General features: G+C 41.1%; 1 pseudogene; it reads right to left on the bottom strand.

Annotated features, from left to right (window-relative positions):
* Positions 1 to 20,471: 20,471 nt before the first annotated feature.
* LOC110446738 lies at positions 20,472 to 23,259 on the bottom strand (annotated as a pseudogene).
* Between the last annotated feature and the right edge of the window lie 770 nt (positions 23,260 to 24,029).

Here is a 24,029-nt window from a genome sequence, read left to right on the forward strand (position 1 = left end):
AACGGCGTCTTCTTTGGTGTTGAATTGACATAGGAGTGTTGATAATGGCGCCTTTGGTGTCAAATTGACTCAGGAATGTTGGTAATGGCGCCTTTGGTGTTCAGTCAGCATTGGAGTGTCGGTTACGGCGTCTTTCGTGTTGAATTGACATAGGAGTGTTGATAATGACGCCTTTGGTGTTCAGTCAGCATTGGAGTGTCGGTTACGGCGTCTTTGGTGTTGAATTGACATAGGAGTGTTGGTAATGGCGCCTTTGGTGTTCAGTCAGCGTTGGAGTGTCGGTAACGGCGTCTTCTTTGGTGTTGAATTGACATAGGAGTGTTGATAATGGCGCCTTTGGTGTTAAATTGACTCAGGAATGTTGGTAATGGCGCCTTTAGTGTTCAGTCAGCATTGGATTGTCGGTAACGGCGTCTTCTTTGGTGTTGAATTGACATAGGAGTGTTGATAATGGCGCCTTTGGTGTTAAATTGACTCAGGAATGTTGGTAATGGCGCCTTTAGTGTTCAGTCAGCATTGGATTGTCGGTAACGGCGTCTTCTTTGGTGTTGAATTGACATAGGAGTGTTGATAATGGCGCCTTTGGTGTCAAATTGACTCAGGAATGTTGGTAATGGCGCCTTTGGTGTTCAGTCAGCATTGGAGTGTCGGTTACGGCGTCTTTCGTGTTGAATTGACATAGGAGTGTTGATAATGACGCCTTTGGTGTTCAGTCAGCATTGGAGTGTCGGTTACGGCGTCTTTGGTGTTGAATTGACATAGGAGTGTTGGTAATGGCGCCTTTGGTGTTCAGTCAGCGTTGGAGTGTCGGTAACGGCGTCTTCTTTGGTGTTGAATTGACATAGGAGTGTTGATAATGGCGCCTTTGGTGTTAAATTGACTCAGGAATGTTGGTAATGGCGCCTTTAGTGTTCAGTCAGCATTGGATTGTCGGTAACGGCGTCTTCTTTGGTGTTGAATTGACATAGGAGTGTTGATAATGGCGCCTTTGGTGTTAAATTGACTCAGGAATGTTGGTAATGGCGCCTTTAGTGTTCAGTCAGCATTGGATTGTCGGTAACGGCGTCTTCTTTGGTGTTGAATTGACATAGGAGTGTTGATAATGGCGCCTTTGGTGTCAAATTGACTCAGGAATGTTGGTAATGGCGCCTTTGGTGTTCAGTCAGCATTGGAGTGTCGGTTACGGCGTCTTTCGTGTTGAATTGACATAGGAGTGTTGATAATGACGCCTTTGGTGTTCAGTCAGCATTGGAGTGTCGGTTACGGCGTCTTTGGTGTTGAATTGACATAGGAGTGTTGGTAATGGCGCCTTTGGTGTTCAGTCAGCGTTGGAGTGTCGGTAACGGCGTCTTCTTTGGTGTTGAATTGACATAGGAGTGTTGATAATGGCGCCTTTGGTGTTAAATTGACTCAGGAATGTTGGTAATGGCGCCTTTAGTGTTCAGTCAGCATTGGATTGTCGGTAACGGCGTCTTCTTTGGTGTTGAATTGACATAGGAGTGTTGATAATGGCGCCTTTGGTGTCAAATTGACTCAGGAATGTTGGTAATGGCGCCTTTGGTGTTCAGTCAGCATTGGAGTGTCGGTTACGGCGTCTTTCGTGTTGAATTGACATAGGAGTGTTGATAATGACGCCTTTGGTGTTCAGTCAGCATTGGAGTGTCGGTTACGGCGTCTTTGGTGTTGAATTGACATAGGAGTGTTGGTAATGGCGCCTTTGGTGTTCAGTCAGCGTTGGAGTGTCGGTAACGGCGTCTTCTTTGGTGTTGAATTGACATAGGAGTGTTGATAATGGCGCCTTTGGTGTTAAATTGACTCAGGAATGTTGGTAATGGCGCCTTTGGTGTTCAGTCAGCATTGGAGTGTCGGTAACGGCGTCTTTGGTGTTGAATTGACATAGGAGTGTTGATAATGGCGCCTTTGGTGTTAAATTGACTCAGGAATGTTGGTAATGGCGCCTTTGGTGTTCAGTCAGCATTGGAGTGTCGGTAACGGCGTCTTTGGTGTTGAATTGACATAGGAGTGTTGATAATGGCGCCTTTGGTGTTAAATTGACTCAGGAATGTTGGTAATGGCGCCTTTGGTGTTCAGTCAGCATTGGAGTGTCGGTAACGGCGTCTTTGGTGTTGAATTGACATAGGAGTGTTGATAATGGCGCCTTTGGTGTTAAATTGACTCAGGAATGTTGGTAATGGCGCCTTTGGTGTTCAGTCAGCATTGGAGTGTCGGTAACGGCGTCTTTGGTGTTGAATTGACATAGGAGTGTTGGTAATGGCGCCTTTGGTGTTAAATTGACTCAGGAATATTGGTAATGGCGCCTTTGGTGTTCAGTTAGCATGGGATTGTCGGTAACGGCGTCTTTGGTGTTGAATTGACATAGGAGTGTTGGTAATGGCTCCTTTGGTGTTAAATTGACTCAGGAATATTGGTAATGGCGCCTTTGGTGTTGAATTTACTCAGGAATATTGGTAATGGCGCCTTTGGTGTTGAATTTACTCAGGAATATTGGTAATGGCGCCTTTGGTGTTAAATTGACTCAGGAATGTTGGTAACGGCGTCTTTGGTGTTTAGTCAGCATTGGAGTGTCAGTAACGGCGCCCTTGGTGTTGAGAATGTTGTACATCATTGATATATATTGTACAAGTTTATGTTGCCCTCGAGTTGCAGGCGGCGAAGGCAAGATCATTACTGTATCATTGTCAAAGGAGGATAATTTTGTGAAGGGACGAACATTTTGCGAGGGGACGATTCTTTTGCGATCAGACGTACCCGTCGCCTCTCAAAACATAAAAGCGAACGAAAGAAGGATCGTTAAGTCTGTTACATATGCTTATTCGGACCATCTCTAGAAAAATGGTCAAAAGATCAAAAAATCTCATCCGAGATTCAAATAACTGGAGCAGACGACATCATTGGCCATATACTTTACTTTATTGGGGTTTTTTTTTTGCTTTATTTCGACATGTATTGCCCGTACATGTACGATAAGGAAACAAATGATAGTGTTGCCCTTCAACAAGGTCAATAAATGATAGTGTGACTTTATCTGATATTTCAGTAAGACAGTACTTAACGAAAAGTGTCAGTCTGGACCCTACTGTGAGTACCGGAAGTAAACAAATACGAGTGTCCATGATGCAATAAGGTAGGATCGGTCGCTTTTAGCTGCGGGAACCGTAGCTTCTAGGCCTGATCGGGTTTTTTTTTGTTTTTTGTTTTCTTTCTTTTTTTATCATCGGACCATAGCTATAGATGGTCCTATAAAAACGATTGGCCCTAGAGGCTACGGTTCCCGCAGCTAGGTCGCGTTAAGCCAGGTAAAGGAATTAGACTATATAATTCATTTATTTCCAGAAATGTTGTCCTAAATTAAGGGAGCCCATCTGTTCTTTAGAAAGTTACAATGAAGTATGTCCTTCATCATTACTCCCTCTTCAGAAAGCGATAGTTACGAAAATCTAGAAAAGGCATAAATTTACAGAAATGAAAATTCGACGAAAAACAATCTCCTCTGTGATTTAAATGACGCATGTCGTTTAGGGTTTCGCTCATTCCTGTAATTTGCTATGGTAAAATGCTGCTGAACTGAGGCAGTAATTACATAATCTTCCGGAGCTATTTACAAAATCGATGATCAAAACAGAGTTGTGTAAATTGACAACAAACACAGATAGCTGCCGTGTCTTGATGTCCTACACCTCTTTGCTGTCTGTACGGACAGCTTGACCGATTAGCAGGTTGGGCGGTGACATACTCATAAAATTGCCTATCGGTCAAACTGTCATTTTGAATTGAACCGGTACGATAAAGGAAGCGATTCGGTAAGGCATTTAGGCCTATTTCTCTAAACATATTGTTTCCAGCCGTTTTCACTTTTAATCAATTTTATCATGCACTGATAATCAAACTATTTATAATTAATTACTGTATTCCTAATTTAACTTAGTTTTCTCTTACCGACATTTAAATGTCTCGGCATCCTCTGAAATCAAGTGCTTACTCTCACTTTCGTTCCCTGTACTCCTGGACTATGTTATGACAAAATCGACGGCTCGTGGTGAGCTAATTGATTGGTTTCAGGTAAAAAGAACTTCTGACCAATAGCTATAGGCTGATGCCTGTCCTTTGAAGATTACAGAGGAGCGACATCCGACTACAACTTTACCGTAAGCTGCCACGCGATTCTTTTGGTGCGCATCAAAAAACAAAACTAGTCTAGTTGTACATGTTTCATCCGCAAGATGGCGCGTAGAGACTCCGATTTCGTTACGACATGTTCCAGGGTGCAGAGAACGTTAGAGATCGTAGCCCCTTGACTTTCGAGGACGATGTCTCGTAGTCAAAATACAATCTGTCCCTATTATCACCGAAAAAAGAGACATCGCGACGGTAAGATGATTTACCCCGGATATCTTCTAAAATGTCTATCGATAAAAATACCCGGAAGTACACTTTTCTTTATTCATGTATATGGTTAGAAAATTAATATTTCAATATTCTTTGTTCCATAATTATACACGTGTTTTATCACTGGTAAACGATGCATTGAATATATAACGAGTTTGATAATCAGAGTTTTCACGTGACTGTACCTATATCATAAATCGTATCAAATTATCGGCAATTACACAAATTGAATGTTATTGAGGCGTGATTTTAAGTGTGTTGAACAAAAATTGAAACGGGTATGGTTATGTCAGATATAGTCTACCCACAGTCCAAATCTAGTACCAACCCATATCCGCGCTAGCACAGACCATAACCTCCCGACATGCGCATACTGCACGTTACGCGCTGTAACTCCAAATTATAAAACTGGTGTATACCATCAATGGAGAGGCATGTTTCGCTCTTGTTATAAACCCTTCACACTACTTTCCACACATCAAGATAGGACCAAACACATTTACAGTAAGAAATGTTCATGTCGCTATGATATTGAGCATAAAAGGCACCGTGATTATATTATATACATACCGACGTTCATACCGACATAGACGTTGAAAAAACCGCCGTTCAGTACGTACACTGCACTTACATTTTAAATGTATACTTACAAATAATCTAAACAGAAGTATTCCCTAATATTCGTGGCATTGCAGTATCTGTGGTTCTATTGTCAGTGTAAACTGGAGCAACTTACATTAATTAAAGTCGCTGATAAGTTTACTGCCTCCGTGGATCTTATGTTATGGGAGGCTGGGGAATAAGCGTCAAAATGACACTGGTCCCAGGGTAGTTTTTACTGTTTGTTTAGGGGCGGAAACGGAAATAAAGATTTGGTTTTATTTAGATTATAAATTTGATTTATTGAGCATGTTTTCCAGTCTAAAACTTGGACAACTACTTCCAGATGTCGCTTTAAAGCAAATGATGCATAGCCATTCTTTAATAACAAAAATTAAATATGTCTACCTGGTAACTCCTTTTCGATAGAGAATTCTTCCGAAAGCACCGTTTAAGGATCCCAGTACCGTTGCCAAATCTGTAACTTTTCATTGGAAAATGTTTTTTCGGCATGATTTTAGCTTTGATAAATCGTTTCTGAAAAATACCTTACTAAACCTAATATAGAAAGATGATATAAACAAAAAAAGTAATAAACAATTATAGTGTTCTGAGTGTAAGAAAAATCAGATTTGCAAGACCAAGATTGGAACCCTGGTCCTCAAGTTGTAAATCAAACCAACACATGGTAAAACGGAAGCGCCTTGGTACGAAATGAAGGGGAGGTAAATGTATATTCTAACAACTAGAGTGGAACTCTCAAGTGTTTTACCTGCAGTGGGACAGGGATCCTTAACGACTAATGATGTCTATCATTGGAGCATAACCACTCTGAAATGACATCATTGAGTAATTAAGTCTTGCTGACAATTTCTGTATCAAAAATGAAGATGCCAACCCATGACCGTATTATTTCTAACACATTTAGAACGTTCCTTTTAATTCGAAGTTTGCTTGTACCGGGACTGTTGGTGTTCGTTTAGCGGGAATATGATAGAGATTTTCGTTTACTTTTCGACGATGTTCTGTTAGCTAGGATTTAGGTGCAGCCATATTAATTAGAAAACTGTGTCTTTTAAACAAAACACAAACACGTACATATATTACACAGTGTGTACAATTTCATACTTTTAGCTAATGAGTTTTATAATAACAGTCGTTGTTTCGTATTATCTTGAATCAGTTTGAAGAGTCTTTTGTTCAATTAGTTTATGAAGGTGTAAAATGTGTACGAGTTGTCCACAAGTCGATGTCGAAAATTTACCGAAATGACTCGATTCAGCTACGCTTTGTTTAATACTTGTGTACATACACTTGTACGCTTCACTGGTCATTTGTCTCATAAAGGTGACAGAGTACATACCGTACTAGTCATCGAAACGTCACATATAAACACTTCTTGGTTGTGCTACAAGAATCTTTTCACAATCAATACTTACCAACCTGAAGAAAATGCTTAGAAAGATACTTATTTAATCTCAGGCACCTGTGACTGTGGCAAGTTTCAGTAGGTTTTTTCTATATTTCCCGTTCAGATTTGGTTTTGTTTGATTGTGTTTTACGTCCTATTAACAGCTACGGTTATTTGACGACGTGCCAGGCTTTAATGGTGAAGGAAAGTCGGAGTTCCCGAAGAAAAACCACCGCCCTAAGGCCAGTACATGGTGCCTGCTCTACGTAGGTCTTGAACCCGCGACCCAGTGGTAGAGTGCTAGTAGTGGTACATGTAGCAGAATGTCAGACGCCTTACCCACTTGGCCCCCGCGGCCCCGTTACCCGTTCAGATAGATGCATATGAATATTTTACGGACGAATTAGGTCGCTTTTAGCTCTGCCAAGGAATTTACATATAATATGAATTATAGAACGGAAATTAAAAACTAAAAGTTTAGTAATCAATCATTTATATTTTGAGCACAATCGAAAACCCTAGTAATTGAAAAACAGAAAATTAAAGCCAAACAAATGTATTTAACATTCAAAACTGTTTAAAAAAATATGAAAAAGAGCCATCAAAATGTTCATTTCCAAATCTATTTATGCAAACCCTATAGATTTTTGGCTGACAACATGAAAACAGATTTTACAAGAAGTCTACAAACCCAATCAAGGAACGCCCGCAGCGATCATTTTCTTTAAAGAATGAAGTGTTTCTGGCACTATTGATTGAGGGACAGTGTTTTAACGGGAAATCAACAATGAACAGATATCCCCATTACGACACAAACACATGCATCACAATTGCTTTGCTGATGAAAATTTAGATATTTTTGGTTTTTGAAAACAAACGTTTCATTTAAGACTGTAGAAATTGATCATTATGTTTTACTGGAAAATGATTGGTAATTTTAAACGAATATCTTGTTTTGACATTTTCAATTTTAAAAGTTCTCCATAAGAATCGTTTCTGTCGCTGAGGTTTCTAAGTTTCTATTTATGAGCCAGCTTTCTTCGCTTCACTAACCTGTTTGTTTTGCAAAACAATATGCCACACCTCATTCCTCTCGCTCCCAAAAAGAAACTTTTATTCATGACCGTGCTGCGTCTCGACCCGGGTGAGAAATCGTGCTAAAATTGAGATATAGAGCTGGGGTGAGAAATCGTGCTAAAATGAGATATAGAGCTGGGGTGAGAAATCGTGCTAAAATTGAGATATAGAGCTGGGGTGAGAAATCGTGCTAAAATTGAGATATAGAGCTGGGGTGAGAAATCGTGCTAAAATTGAGATATAGAGCTGGGGTGAGAAATCGTGCTAAAATTGAGATATAGAGCTGGGGTGAGAAATCGTGCTAAAATTGAGATATAGAGCTGGGGTGAGAAATCGTGCTAAAATTGAGATATAGAGCTGGGGTGAGAAATCGTGCTAAAATTGAGATATAGAGCTGGGGTGAGAAATCGTGCTAAAATTGAGATATAGAGCTGGGGTGAGAAATCGTGCTAAAATTGAGATATAGAGCTGGGGTGAGAAATCGTGCTAAAATTGAGATATAGAGCTGGGGTGAGAAATCGTGCTAAAATTGAGATATAGAGCTGGGGTGAGAAATCGTGCTAAAATTGAGATATAGAGCTGGGGTGAGAAATCGTGTCGCCTATGCCCATATAAATTGCACAAATTCTCACCCGGGTGAGAAAACGTGCAGGGGTGAGAAATCGTGTCGCCGGGTGAGAAATCGTGTCGCCGGGTGAGAAATCGTGCCGTAACAGACCCTCCTCTCAGACACCGGGATCAACTGTCAGTCAGAGTATAGGAAAGTGAGAGGGATTTTCAGAGGAAAGTTGTTCAAACATGAAACGATGTTGGCATAAGATGAATAAGTATGGAGGTTAAACAGATGGGCTGCCGAACATTATCAGCTGTCTGTATAGCACACCGCTGGGAAAATATTCACAGAGCCATTCTGGAATACCTATGACGAATTGTACGCATCGATCGATAACTTAGTTGTTTCGTCGCTGTATGTGGTCGGTAGAGACGGTTGGAAGTTGGGGAGGGGGAGGGTCGTGGTTAGGGGTGACGAATTATTGACGTTTCTCAGAGGTTCCAAGAAATGTCTAAACTTCTAGTGGCGATTTTTTTACACATTCTTTATAGTACATAAAACGGTACCATCACTTTGGCCGATCGATAAAGCTTATTACTGTCGATTCGACCATTTGTACGAACAGCCTAAGTACGTTCGACCCTTCTCGTCCATAAATTCTGCAATGTTCGAATGAACCATTTCCGCAATGACTGTCTTGCAGTCCGTTTCTGATGGATTTTCCAATTGAGCCATGGCAAATAAAAAAGTCGATTTTAGATCGACTTATAGACATTTACGTGAAAATAGATTGAAGAAATTCTCTCGAAACGGACACTATGACGACAATCCCATGTGACATGTCACTTTGTGAGTATAAACGGAAAAAGTGTAGACAATTGGGGATACCCACAGGGACCTGATGATCTATTACAGTAAAGCTATGTTTTGGTCTAAACTAATGTGTTACTTCCCTAACATAGCCCAAGCATAACGAAACTGTAACAACTTCTCAGGTCCCTGTGGGGATACTTAATGATTAATCCAAGTATCGCCAAATGTGATAAAGAAGAGCAAATGTTTAAAGTTGGGTAGTAATAGTGCTTGCTTGAATATGGTACACTTTTAAAGATGTGAAGTATATTTGACAAACTCTGGACTTTAAAAATCAATCAATGTTAAGCACTTTGGACACGGAAGCCACAACTGAATGAGGGAATTCAAATAACTTGTGTAGAAACAGATTTCTCTTCCTAGCAACGGTGACGTTGACGCTTGAATCGAAAATCAATCTCAAAAAAGTGCTTTGCCGCGATGAAGCCCTGGAGGAAGTTTCGAGTTTTATTTAGCTAAAACAACTCAGAAGATTCGGTGGAAGACGAGACGATGTTCTATTTATAGTATGAGTAACCTTTGTCTTTGACCTCAGGACATAACAAGCAATATCAAACACTTGTGTTAGGTAAAGCAACAGTGTGGAATTTGTCAATGTGTGTTGAAGTTTTGGTATGTATTTCACGTAATTTCAGAGTGAATAAACTGTAGGAGACTCACACACACACATATACATATATATATATAAACCGTGACTATACTTCACTTATGTAACTAAATATATTCGAACGTAAAACACCAAGATGTGTTTTCAAATCTTATCTGGCGTGACGTTAAAATGAATTGTCGAATTGACCTAGATTGGTAAAAGTTCTGGCTATATGATAATAAAAAATCCTTAAATTAGAAACATATCTTTCTATTATTATTAAGAAACAATACATGTGATCCCCGTTCCACTGCCAAAAACCGAAAGATGCACTAGGGACTGGGTTTTTTTCGGCGTGACTACTGCTTTAATCAATATAATTAACAACAGTGATCTGAGCGTTAAGATTCAGCGCGGCTAAAATAGGGATCGAACCCAAGACCTCGGTTTGATATACAGTCGCTCTTACCAACTGAACTACTTTTGAACAGTAGAACTCCGGCTTATTTGAACTACAGTACAAAACGAAATTAAGGGGAGGTTACTGTACATACGAAAAGGCACAGCGGAACTCTCACGCGGTTTTCCTGCACTGGGACAGGGATCCTTAAGTAAAAACAGACCGTACATTAACCAACGTCCCTATCTCTGGTCAGTCAATCTTGCCGCTGTCGATAAATAAAACATCAAACAATTTTTATTATAATCCTAACAGTAAATATAACTCGTAATTGAAGTTACATTCTCTTGCAATAAAGGCATATCCTATTACTCAATTTGATAATGGGGAAATCGCAAAAAAGATATTAACACTCTATCAATGAGAAGCGTTTTATCGGTACTTAATTTACATCGTGGCCTTAGGTTTCCCAAATCAAACCATTCTGTATTATATGTATCCCAAGGGATGACCAGGTCAGACGGAATACGCCCACGCGCAAAGCGTTCGTGACCAGAACTGGACAATCTGGTGCTGTTTTACCATCGTCTTTCAAGCTATCGCCCCATACTGTCCTCTGGGTCAAGCCGTCATTGTGTAATTCAAAATAGTCATATTCTTAACTACGGCTATCAAATACATTTGTTTTGATACGATGGCTGCCGAAACGGTTCGGAATCAATTTTGTTCTTATTTTCATGACCGAGAAAAAAAGCTATTAACATCTCGGTGTACAAGATACAAGTAACTTTATTTAGAGTCGCATACATACAAACAAGAAGCATTAGCTCTTGTGGGCTATTATTGCGACAAACACATGAATGGAAAACAATGGGCCATTACAATCTCACATGAACAGGGGCAACACCTGCGTAAGATTATCACATACCTATGTAATCTTACAATAGTACTAGCCGGAACTACTTTTTAGGGGAATTCCCTTGTCATGGCGAGCTGAAAAGCCCGGTATTTGCAAACATTATCAAAGTTTATAAAATCTTTGTATCGATCTCTACCAAATACGGAAGGTATGTGATAAAATCAAGACCACACACTTGTGTTTTTCTAACGAATCAGAAAGCACTCATTTTATTGCGCGGACGTATATATTTACGATTGCTCTCCGAATATATTCGTCCGCGCAATAAAAACACAATTGTGTGGTCTTACAAGTGACACATACTTGGGCAAACATCATCCTATGTTACTGCGCCAACTAGTGTTGGGAATTAGTTGAAATTTCATGATCGTCCCTGTTCTTGCCGAAATGACGTAAAAGGCTAAAACGGACGTCAATCTGTCAAAATCAAATGTGCGTACGAGTCAGACGAATCACAACTTCAAAGGATCCTATATACTAGATAATGTGTTTACATACTTACTAATACATACGGGATTTTTGTATATGCGATACGACACAGTTGCTCTTACCCTTGGGCTGATATTTCAGTCTCGGGTTGATATTGGGTGTGATATGGAAAAAGGCATGTATTATTCTCTATGTACTTCCGACGAAAAAGTAGATCATGGATTTCTTACTCCATTAATTGGTCAAATGTCTCAAACAAGTGATACTCGACGAACTTGACTAATCGGAACATCACTAGTGCCAGCAAATTATATTATAGTTCGAATCGAAGCATTGTGATGAATGTACATATCGTAATCCTACCTTCGCTGATTTAGCATATTATTCAGGTTAGATACGTTGATCTGTTGGCGTTAATCATTTGTGTTATGTCTCCGTAATTCGAACGCTTAGAAGACAGATAGTTTTCGAGGTACAATCAAAACGTACAGGTGATTATACCTCACTCACCACTAGGTGTCGCTAGGATAGCAAGAGGGTATAAATAGGCAGAATCCAGCGACAATCGGCCCAGTTCTGTTTCGATCTTGGCGTGTTCACAGCAGTGACAGATCGTAAGTACCTAATATATGTGAGACCGGCTTTGTGTTGGAAAGATAGAAGTGACTGAATAAGTCTTGCCTTGATCCACACACTGCCTGGAAGATATATTAAATAAACGATTGAGTGCTGTAGCGAGATACCGTTAGACAGAAGGTGTCACGGGCATAGGCTGTGCAGTGCTAGTCGCGACCAGGCTAGTCGTGACTAGGTATAGTCGTTGGTGCTAGTCGTGACTAGGGGTAGTCGCGACCAGGCTAGTCGTGACTAGGTATAGTCGTTAGAGCTAGTCGTGACTAGGGATAGTCGTGGTCATTAGAGAGTGCCGTAGTTGTATACTAGTATAAGGCTGTCGTGATCGGCGCGACTAGGTCATATAGCTAGGTAGCTGACTATAGGGCAACTATAGTGACTAGGGCTAGCCGCGACTAGGTAGTCGAGTTGTGTACTGCCTGGATTGTACGGTAGTGTGTGTAGTGTGTTATATTGATACAGAGCAGATAGCTTTGGTATTAGTTCTATAGTCGTGCAGTAATTATTCTGTTCATATCATGTATTAAGCATTAGGTAATGGGTATGCTGGTTACAAGGTAGTAACACATATTTGTATATATTTGCAACTGTAGTATAGTTATAATTAAGCTTACAGCACAGGGATCCTTAGAAGTGACTAGGGTACGGACCCCGGAACGTTACACAATTTTGGTGGCAGCGTGTGGGATCCCTGTGGTTAGGTTTCAGTATTATAATTTGTGTTAATTAGAATAAACCTGTACTGTTTTTATAGTCATACCTTATAGTTATTTGTATTGGTTTGTGAAGATGGCTAGCTATGTAGAGGATGATGTTCTCAGTCCATTAGAGGATGTCGAGGAAACTGTTAGCCAGAGAGGGGACGGGTCGTACCATGGTCGTACAAGCCCTATGACACCAGGGATAAAAAGGCATGTCCATTATTCAAAATCTACACCTCGTAGACCTAGGGACTCTGGTATTGCATCGAGTGATAGAACTAGAGGGGAATATACACAGCACATAGATGTTCCCAGGCTATCCTCAGATATGGCTGTTGATAAGGTTGAGGATGAAATCAGACAAATGAGGGCTGAGTTGTCTAGGTTACAGACAAAGAGTGAAGGTATTCTAAAACCGTCTCCAACTACAAGGCCATATACTGATAGGAAATTGGACCACCCCAGAGAGAGAGCCCGTTCAAGAACAGAGCAGCTCCCTGACTATGTTGGTGACATTGATGGAGGTGGTCGAGATTGGGTGACACAAAGGAACTCTCAGAGACGTCGCAGGAGGCCAGTATATGAGCATGACAGCGGTAGTGAGGATGATGAAGAACAAGAGTATTCCAGAAAACCACGCAACACTCCAATGAAGGTCAGACATGTGAAGGCTGCAACATATGATGGTTCCACCTCATGGGTTGACTACAAATCTCATTTTGAGACTTGTTCCCGTATCAACAACTGGTCGGATTATGAAAAGGGTCTTTATTTGGCTGTTGCACTCAGAGGTCAAGCACAAGGCATCCTTGGGGACCTGGCCATATCAAAGCAAGAAGACTATAAGTCCCTGGTCAGCGCATTAGAAGAACGTTTTGCTCCTCCTAACCAAACAGAGTTATACCGGGTTCAACTCTTAGAGAGGCGACAGAAAGCAGCGGAAAGTCTGCCAGAGCTGGGACAAGCCATTAGACGGCTCGTAAACCTGGCATACCCGACAGTGCCCAGTGATGTGCGGGATACCTTGGCTAAGCAGCAATTCATTGAGGCTCTAGCTGATTCAGACATGAGAATTAGGATAAAACAAGGTAGACCTCAAACTCTGACAGACACTATACGGCTAGCTGTGGAACTGGAGGCCTACACTCGAGCTGAAAAGAAATGGAGTGATGGTAAAGCTCATCTGAGATCCACAAACACAGAGGACAGTCCTACTACAGAGAAGGCTAGTGTGACTACAGAGAAAGCTAGTCAGAACTCTGATATGTCTAGTCTATTAAAAGGCATACAACAGCAACTACAGTCCTTACAAGATGAGGTAGTGAAGCTGAAAGGAAGTAATAGGAATTCAAGTCAGCAAAGACCAAATAAAGACAAGGCTAGTCGAAAAACTTGCTACTATTGCAATGAGGAGGGTCATTTTCGCAGGAATTGCCCGAAGTTGAAAAATCAGGCAACCACTGACAATGGAGCAGATAAGCCAGTGGCGAAGCGAGTTAGAACTCGGAGAAGACGGAAACAGACTGAACAGAAGGCTAATATAGGAGTCTCATCAGCTGTTCATGAAGCTGGCATGTATATTAAGACTGACATACATGGTGCCAAGGCAAAGTTGTTGGTCGATACAGGGGCAACCATAACTTTGATTTCTGAAGATCTGTATAACCACATTTCTCCGGCGGCTAGACCCGAGTTAAAGCAGATAAGTAAAGAGGTCTTGACAGCAAGTGGAGACAAATTACCAATCCTCGGACAAGGGAGGTTTAACATCAGATTGGAGGACGACACAAACCTACTGGTAGAAGCGGTTGTTGCGAAACTCACCACAGATGGCATTCTAGGTCTTGATGTTATGATAGAGAGAAATGTAACTCTGGATATGGCCAAGGGTTGTCTTACCTTAGATGGAGTGCATGTTGAGGCTAAATATGAGGGAACTATGGGTTGTTTCCGAGTGTGTACAACTGAGAAGATTGTAGTACCAGCAAAATCAGAGGTCATAGTCTCTGGAAAGGTGTGTGTGCCTGATGGTAAGGCCATGCAGGGGAACGCCTTACTAGTGGAAGGATTTGAATCTTTTTTGAAGAGCGACCGTGCTATCATTGGTCGTTCACTGGTGGACAATACAGCTACAGTGCCTGTACGCATGATGAATACCTCAGAGGAAGATAAGTTGATCTATCCTGGCACTTCCATAGCACAAGTTAGTGCAATTCAGAGTGTAGTAGAGGAAATAGAAGGAAAACAGCCTCACAAAAATAACAGCTTAAGAGAGGACCTGGCTAAACTACTAGAAGCATCGAAAACAAACCTCACCGGCCAACAATACGAGGAGCTGAGACATCTTGTGCAAAAGTATGAAGGATTGTTTGCTGCATCAGATGAGGACTTGGGGCGAACAGATGTCGTGAAGCATAAGATCAATACTGGAGATGCTCGTCCGATAAAACAGCCTTTACGACGTATCCCAGGCAATATGGGACCAGAAGTTGACAAACAAGTGCAGAACATGCTCGACCGAGGTATTATAAAGAAATCCTCTAGTCCTTGGAGCTCAGGCATTGTTTTGGTCAAGAAAAAGGATGGGACAATGCGGTTTTGCGTAGATTACAGACGACTTAACGCTGTCAGCATTCCCGATGCATACCCTCTGCCTCGTATTGACGAGACACTAGATCAACTAGCTGGATGTTCATGGTTTTCGACACTAGACCTGAACTCTGGATACTGGCAGGTAGAGTTGGATTCGGAGGACCGTGCCAAAACCGCATTCGCCACTCGCACAGGGTTGTACGAGTTCCAAGTTATGCCCTTTGGTTTAAATTCAGCCCCAGCAACATTCGAACGATTAATGGAGACTGTACTGGCAGGACTACAGTGGCAGGTGTGCCTCATATACCTTGATGATGTCATTATTGTGGGAAGATCATTTGAGGAGATGATGGACAATCTCGAAAAAGTATTTGACCGATTGTTAGCTGCTGGGTTGAAATTGAAAGCTAGGAAGTGCCTTCTATGTGCAAAAGAGGTTCTATACCTAGGGCATGTCATTTCAGAGTCAGGTGTTTCAACAGATCCTGCGAAAACAAGAACGGTGGAGCAATGGCCTGTTCCTGTCAATGTGCGAGAGGTGCGCTCTTTTCTTGGATTCTGTAGCTATTATCGAAGGTTTATTAAGGATTTTGCTAAAATTGCCAAGTGCCTTCACAAACTCACAGAAAAAGGACGAACATTTGAGTGGAGTTCCTCTTGCCAGGAAGCATTTGAGACTCTTAAGAGGTTGTTGGTAAAAGCACCTGTCCTTGCGCATCCAGACTTTACCAAGGAGTTTATACTAGATACCGATGCGAGCAATGACGCTATCGGTGCAGTGCTGTCTCAGATAGTGGATGATGTTGAGAGGCCAGTAGCATTCGCCAGTCGGACTCTTACTAAAGCAGAGCGAGGGTATTGCGTGACCAGAAAGGAACTGTTGGCAGTTGTATACTTCACCAAGTACCTGCGCCATTACCTGTATGGAAGAAGGTTCACAGTACGGACAGACCATAGTTCGCTTCGTTGGCTGCTGAACTTCAAAGATCCCGAAGGACAGATGGCTAGGTGGCTACAAGTGCTGAGCTCATATGACATGACCATCGTCCATCGACCTGGAGTCAAACATCAGAATGCTGATAGTCTCAGCCGGTTACCCTGCAGGCAATGTGGGTTCGAACCACAATGGGAAACCAAGATTGAGACCACAGATCAGGTTATGAGTGTACAAAACCCCAATGAATGTAACGAGATTGCTTCCCCAGAACTACCAGCAGATAGTGAAGAACTGTCTTTGTCACAGAAACAAGAGGCAGATGAGGATATTCAACTTGTTAGAACTTGGGTGCTTGACAAGAAACGACCACCATTCAACGCCATTGCTGGCAGGAATATCACCGTCCGATCATTATGGATGCAGTTTGAAGCTTTATTTGTCAAAGACAACCTATTGTACAGAGGGAGTTCTAGCGGAAATCCACAGGTTGTTCTACCACGAAAAGAACGAAGGACCGTCCTTTCTCATACGCATGACAACAAGACAGCCGGTCACTTGGGAATGAAGAAAACTCTAGCAAAGATTAGACAAACGTTTTACTGGCCTGGGCTTAAAGGCGATGTCAAACGATATGTAGCTGGATGTGTACCGTGTTGTCGAGGAAAGTCTCCTACCAAAGCAAAAAGAGCCCCAATGCAAATGGTCAAAGCAGGGTTTCCTATGGAACGATTAGGAATAGACATCCTCTGTGAATTACCCCAAACCGACCAAGGAAACAGACACATATTGGTGATATCAGATTATTATACCAAGTGGACTGAATGCTTCGCCATGAGGGACATGGAAGCCAAGACTGTTGCAAGAATTCTGGTTGAAGAAGTAATTTGTAGGTTTGGTGTACCCAGCACCATTCATTCAGATCAGGGTTCTCAATTCGAGAGTGCTCTTTTCCAGGAAATGTGCAAGCTCTTAGAGATTAAGAAAACACGAACGACCCCTTACCACCCAAAGTCGGATGGAATGGTCGAACGATTTAACAAAACGTTAGTCAACATGTTAAAAGGTTTTGTTAATGACCAACAAACCGACTGGGACCTGCACTTACCATACGTGACTATGGCTTACAGGTCAGCTGAACATGAAACAACGGCTAACACCCCAAACTTCATGATGTTGGGCAGGGAGACCAGCACCCCATTGGATATCCAGTATTCAATGCCTCGGGATATCAAAGTCATACCCCAAAATATGTGGGCTTGGCGGCTGAAAGAGAAGATGGAGGATGCCCATCATATGGTGAGACAGCATGTGAAAGGAGCCATGTTGAGACAGAAGAAGAATCATGACTCCAAGCTGTCCTGGCAGAACTTCAAACCAGGCAATGAAGTTTTTGTGTTCTTTCCGAATGTAAAGGTGGGACGAAGTCACAAGTTATCAAGTCGGTGGAGAGGACCGTACAAGGTGCTGACTAAGTTGACAGACGTCACCTACAGAGTGCGTTGCGGACGCAAGGGGAAGTCACAGGTCATCCATGCAGACCGTATGAAGTTACGAGAGGGTCAGGTCATGAGCGGTGAAAATACCCAAGAAGCGAGAGGGTTAAGGGATCGACAAACACAGGTCGATGAGAGTTGTTTCAGCTACTTGAAAGTAGGGGATGCTGCGTCATCTAGAGAAATGAATGGGAGTGTGATGGAAGATGCTCATATGGAGGTGGAGAATGATGTGAATAACAGTGATTCAGTCAGAAATGGAGAGAAAACGTTTGAGAACAACTCCAGGCAAACACGCACTCGACGACCACCTCAGTGGCATTCTAGTTACACTTCAGAATATTAGGTAGATCAGACTATTTGTGTTATCACTATATGAGGGTAACATTTGCTGTTGTAGAAGAATCATAGTGTATATTTTTGATTGATGTCATTACATCTTGGAGAGTTCAGGACCAGAGTTGTTTTATTTTTATAACGCGAGGACGCGTTGTTCTCGGAGGCGTGGGTAATGTGATGAATGTACATATCGTAATCCTACCTTCGCTGATTTAGCATATTATTCAGGTTAGATACGTTGATCTGTTGGCGTTAATCATTTGTGTTATGTCTCCGTAATTCGAACGCTTAGAAGACAGATAGTTTTCGAGGTACAATCAAAACGTACAGGTGATTATACCTCACTCACCGCTAGGTGTCGCTAGGATAGCAAGAGGGTATAAATAGGCAGAATCCAGCGACAATCGGCCCAGTTCTGTTCTGATCTCGGCGTGTGTACAGCAGTGACAGATCGCAAGTACCTAATATATGCGAGACCGGCTTTGTGTTGGAAAGATAGAAGTGACTGAATAAGTCTTGCCTTGATCCACACACTGCCTGGAAGATATATTAAATAAACGATTGAGTGCTGTAGCGAGATACTGTTAGACAGAAGGTGTCACGGGCATAGGCTGTGCAGTGCTAGTCGCGACCAGGCTAGTCGTGACTAGGTATAGTCGTTGGTGCTAGTCGTGACTAGGGGTAGTCGCGACCAGGCTAGTCGTGACTAGGTATAGTCGTTAGAGCTAGTCGTGACTAGGGATAGTCGTGGTCATTAGAGAGTGCCGTAGTTGTATACTAGTATAAGGCTGTCGTGATCGGCGCGACTAGGTCATATAGCTAGGTAGCTGACTATAGGGCAACTATAGTGACTAGGGCTAGCCGCGACTAGGTAGTCGAGTTGTGTACTGCCTGGATTGTACGGTAGTGTGTGTAGTGTGTTATATTGATACAGAGCAGATAGCTTTGGTATTAGTTCTATAGTCGTGCAGTAATTATTCTGTTCATATCATGTATTAAGCATTAGGTAATTGGTATGCTGGTTACAAGGTAGTAACACATATTTGTATATATTTGCAACTGTAGTATAGTTATAATTAAGCTTACAGCACAGGGATCCTTAGAAGTGACTAGGGTACGGACCCCGGAACGTTACAGCATAAGGAATCTTTCTTATGGATGACCGTTGTCAAAGAGATGGATGACCGTAAGGGATGACCGTAATATTGCAAATAAAGGTTCCCGTATGAGTGATTGGGAGGTATCATTTTTATCTTACCTGGTTAATTCTAAATTGTAGAAAGACACAAGGTGTGCCAAATATTTACCAATGAGAGCGGTTTATGCAAAAAAAGTACAAAGAGGATTGCACACTCTGTGTTATAAGCATAAGTTATAAGAAAAAAAATGAAAACATATGATTGAAAACTTTAGATTTAGAAGACCAATTTTCAGGTTCATTTTTATTGTAGTGCCATCTACAGGATTTTCTGTTTAGTGTGATGTTTCTTCTGAAATCTTCTGAAAACTTCTTTGATACTTTAGAAAAAACACTTACAAAATATTTGCAAGCATATGATAGTGGATCCTGTTCTCAAGATCGACGTTTCTTAGAAAGTCATTTAAGCTTTGTTGAGCATGTCTCATACGAACGCCAAAGCGTGATATTGAGGCTATCTGCTCGAGTTTACTCGTGGGAATATGGCACGTTGCATTGTGACTGCTCAAATACACACCATAATCAATCGGTATCTTATTTCATGCAAATGACATACGAGACATCATATGAAATTCTGAGTAGGCAAATTTCTGCTCCTGGTCACGAACGAAAACCAACTGGAAGGTTCTTGTCAAGATCTGAATTACGTTACATATTGACGCTTTAGGGGGATTATGTGATCAAAGAATGAAAGAGTGTAAGAACTTGTTTTTCTGCCATTCTACGCCGTATGCAATATACAAGCGTTCCGAGAGAAGCGCCTATTGAGATATAAATAGTACTTTTCAATTCCTAACTGGGCGCCAAACGAGCAAATCTCAACCCATGGGGTAAGATTATGAAATTGTAAAACCCCTTGCAGGCCTCAGCTTTGACAATTTTAGAATATTACAGTACCACGAAGGTTTTAGATTTGCTCATCTCGCTCCGAAGGGATGAATGATTGTTTTTCATGAAAATGAAGTCACTGTGACGTCACAAAAATGAGTCTCGGCCTAGGTTGGGGCAAGGAAGTGTTTCTCGGGAACATATCATAGAATTTCCTCACACATTTCGCACGTACGTTACCGTTTTTGCTAGTAAAAATATAGATCTGTCATTCCGAAGGAAAGACAGTGGATTTGCACTCCCACATTGTTATATGAAAAAGTCACCGTAGCGTCATCACTTTTTGCAGCGTAACTGCGTCATCAGTTTTGTCACACTTTTAATACGTGCCTCGGATGATGGAACTTATTTTTACATTACAACTCTATCTCCCGTAAAGAGAGATGGGGTGGGGTTGATTGAGTGGAATTAGGGGCGTGATTTACATTTTAACGTTTAATTCAACAAATAAGCACATCGAGTGATTACGGAAGTAATCAATTTATTACGAATAAAATTGGAGAGTTTTTTGTCATTACAATATCAATTTTTGAACAACGCCCGGTGGTATCCAAATCGGACGCTATCACTTCCGAATCGATATAATATGATGTTGTTATGTAAGACACGCAGATGCAGTGACGTAATTGCTGTTTCCATAGAAACGAAGCCATATATTAGCAAATAAGTGTGCAATGCGCGCTAGCACGTTCACGTCACATGTGGCGCATTTTTATTGAATCTTTAGAAGACAGTTAAGTCCACTTTTTCAGACTATGACGTCTCTTCTTAATGGTGATGAGTGCGCAAGCTTAAATATAACACATCTTATGAATCAATTACAACAGCTTGGCAAATTCCGTTCGATTCCGATCTTTGACAGAATTAACTACAATAATGTTCATGTATATGAATGCATATGATATCGGTATAAAGCAAGTTACCGAAACGAATTTTTAACTAAAATTTGAGTTCAGATGCTTTTAAAAATGGTGCGACATTTCTTATTTTTATACTTGAACTGAAAAATGTATTTTTAATCTTGACTCAAATTAATCTGCTTAAAAATACAGACTTCATCAATGTATTGATACTTCGTTACACATTTGACAAAGCATTTGACAGCTATTGAAGTTTAGTACTACAGGATTCTGTAAGCCTTCAAAACTATTTACCGTGGACAAATACAAGCTACTGCAAAATCAATGCACGATATTGTTTAAATATTTGTTAAACAAACACTAACAGTTAGCTATATATAGCATATCAAATTGTAAAGAGAACCTTTGCCGGTTTATTAAGTTTGTTACGTAATCAATGTTTATCGATCTATTGCGCGTCGTTAGGCCAAGGAAATAAATATTACGTTTTTGTCGTCAGTAACTGTGAATTGCTACATTTCAGCGAATATAAATGTTCGTATTTTTGCAGTATTACTTCTCACTTTTGTCATTGTTGAGTGACTGATGTATCTCGCCCTAGGCACGTGAATTCCTTGGCATTCGTCATGTCACTGACAACACACGCACTCAATGCACTTCGACCGATCTTAAGGGGACATTTCATGAACCACTTCTTTTTCTTCGGGTCAAAACATTCGACGTGTGTCGACGTCACAGAGCCGTCGTATCCGCCAATGGCGTAGGCTTTCTCGTCAAACAGGATGGCACAAAAGTTACTTCGACCGACGCTCATACTTTCAGTTTCTGTCCATGCATTCTGAAAAGGCTTGTATTCTTCAACTGATTTAAGTCGTATGTTACCGTCATATCCACCGACGGCAAAGATGGCGTCACCGATTGACATGATAGATACGCCACTTCGAGGAACGGACATACTTCTCAGTACCGTCCAATGGTTTGTGAATGCGTCGTACATCTCAAATGATGACAAACAATGAACCCCGTCAAAACCACCTCCTACGTAGATTTTACCACCGGACACGGTGGCGCCACAGTCACTTCGGCTCTGGCGCATAGGCGATGCGTCACTCCAATTGTTCGAGATTGCATCGTAGTATTCCACTGTGTCGTGACGTTGTCTGCCGTCAAAACCTCCAAAGGCGTAAATCCTCCCCCGAAGTTCCACGCCAGCGACGTAACACCGCTGAAAATGCATCCACCCTCTGTTTTCCCATGTATGGGTGGTTGTGTGGAAGCATGCCACAGAAGCCAAATATCTGGATCCGTCGTAGCCACCGATGACGTAGATTATGTCACCTAGTGCCACTGTTGCATGGTAAGCTCTTTTGTTTGGTATGCGTGACAAAGCTTCATACCATCTTTCGGTGTGTCGGTCGTATGCTTCCATAGAACTGATCACACCATTGCTTGTTGACCATCCGCCGACGACGAAAAGAACATCACATGGAACACGAGGTCGAAGCATGTTCTCGTAAGGGTTACATATGATCGAATCTGTGGTACGCATTCGGTTTTTGATATCCTTTGCTTTTTCTAATATTGATTTTGATTTTGCGCACTGCTTGAAAATACTCTGAGTCGTCGTCAGAAAGTTGTCAAAATAAGACTTGTTTACAAAAGCAAATCTCACAACACTCAATAAATCCGCAAAATGACATTTTCTGTTTTCCTCGTCATATGTTACCCACCTTAGCACAGCGCTTAAAATTTCACTTTCGTCAGAAACGTAGTTTTCGTCCTTGTTTAAAATTGTCTTTAGATTTTGGAAACTCATTTGTAGATATTCGTGGCTAGACTCAACAATTTGTGTAAAATTTCTCGATATAAATTCATTTGTCTTTTTCAATCCGTTTGTACAGGAATAAAAATCAAAGAACGTCATGATACCAATGCAATTATTAGTTGTTAGTTCACCGGCGAGATAATCCGTACACTGCTTTTGAAGTCCAAATATGTGAAAACGATCGGCAGCTGCAATTAAGTCTTCAACGTTCCCCGGGTGAATGTCAACCCGTTGAATATATGCATAGTCGAGTACAGTTTCCATAGTTTTGGCAGATACACCTGTAATGATGACATCGTTTTCATATTCACGATTGCACATTCCCCAGGTAAATAAAGATCTAAAATAGTTGCTACAACTCGCCATGACTGCTTTGTGAATTGGTAAAGACACATTTTCAGTTGGTATATGAATGAAGCCATCTGTGAAAAGTCTCTTCTTGCGCATATCGTTCATTTGAAGTTGTTGTCCAATATGCTCCACTTCGTACATTTCATTCATTTTGTGGCCTGCAAAAAAGTTCCGTCAAAAACAAAATGACATCCTTAACGTTTCCGTCTCATTGTGATGTCACTTCCGACCACGTGACGTTATTTATCGGTTCGGACACGGATTACCTACCTTAGTAATGGTATTTCCTACTAATTAGCCTATATAGATATTATTTCGTTTCAAATCTGAATATTACAGTTACATATACAGTTACAAACGGGACAGTACCCAAAACGGGACACTTGTGGCAAAACGGCCCAAGAAACTGTCATTCAATGCAAAGAAGTACTTTTATGTATACAGTTTTCATTTGATAATACTTTTCTTGACAATTAAACTGTATTATGCTTTATTTGCTGCTGATTATCGTTACATGGACAATTTAAAGGTAATAATAATTACCAAACCAAGACTTTCCTGATTTACGTACCGTGCGATGCTATTTATTTACATATCATTTTCAAAAGTCTATTTTATCAAAACTAATGCTATTTTGAAGAAGAAATTAAATCAGCACCCTCGTTGACTCGAATATATTTTAACTATGCATACTTTCTGCCGATATTGTTCGTTTATTCCCAAATATTCGCCAAAACACCGGAAGTGTCCCTTTCAGGGTACAGTAACGCCGGTCTAAGGTCCTACGTAACTCTGATGGTATTTCGCGTTCTTTTTATAGAACCATGCGCCTGAAATATCAAATTGTGATAAGAATGAAAAGAGGGTAGTATCTATTCATGACAAATGAACAAACATTTTTGGAACTGATAATATAGTATAAAAAACATTGATATTTATTTAAGAAGTGTCCCG

This window comes from Mizuhopecten yessoensis, unplaced genomic scaffold (assembly GCF_002113885.1).
Source record: "Mizuhopecten yessoensis strain PY_sf001 unplaced genomic scaffold, ASM211388v2 scaffold2977, whole genome shotgun sequence".
NCBI lineage: Eukaryota > Metazoa > Mollusca > Bivalvia > Pectinida > Pectinidae > Mizuhopecten > Mizuhopecten yessoensis.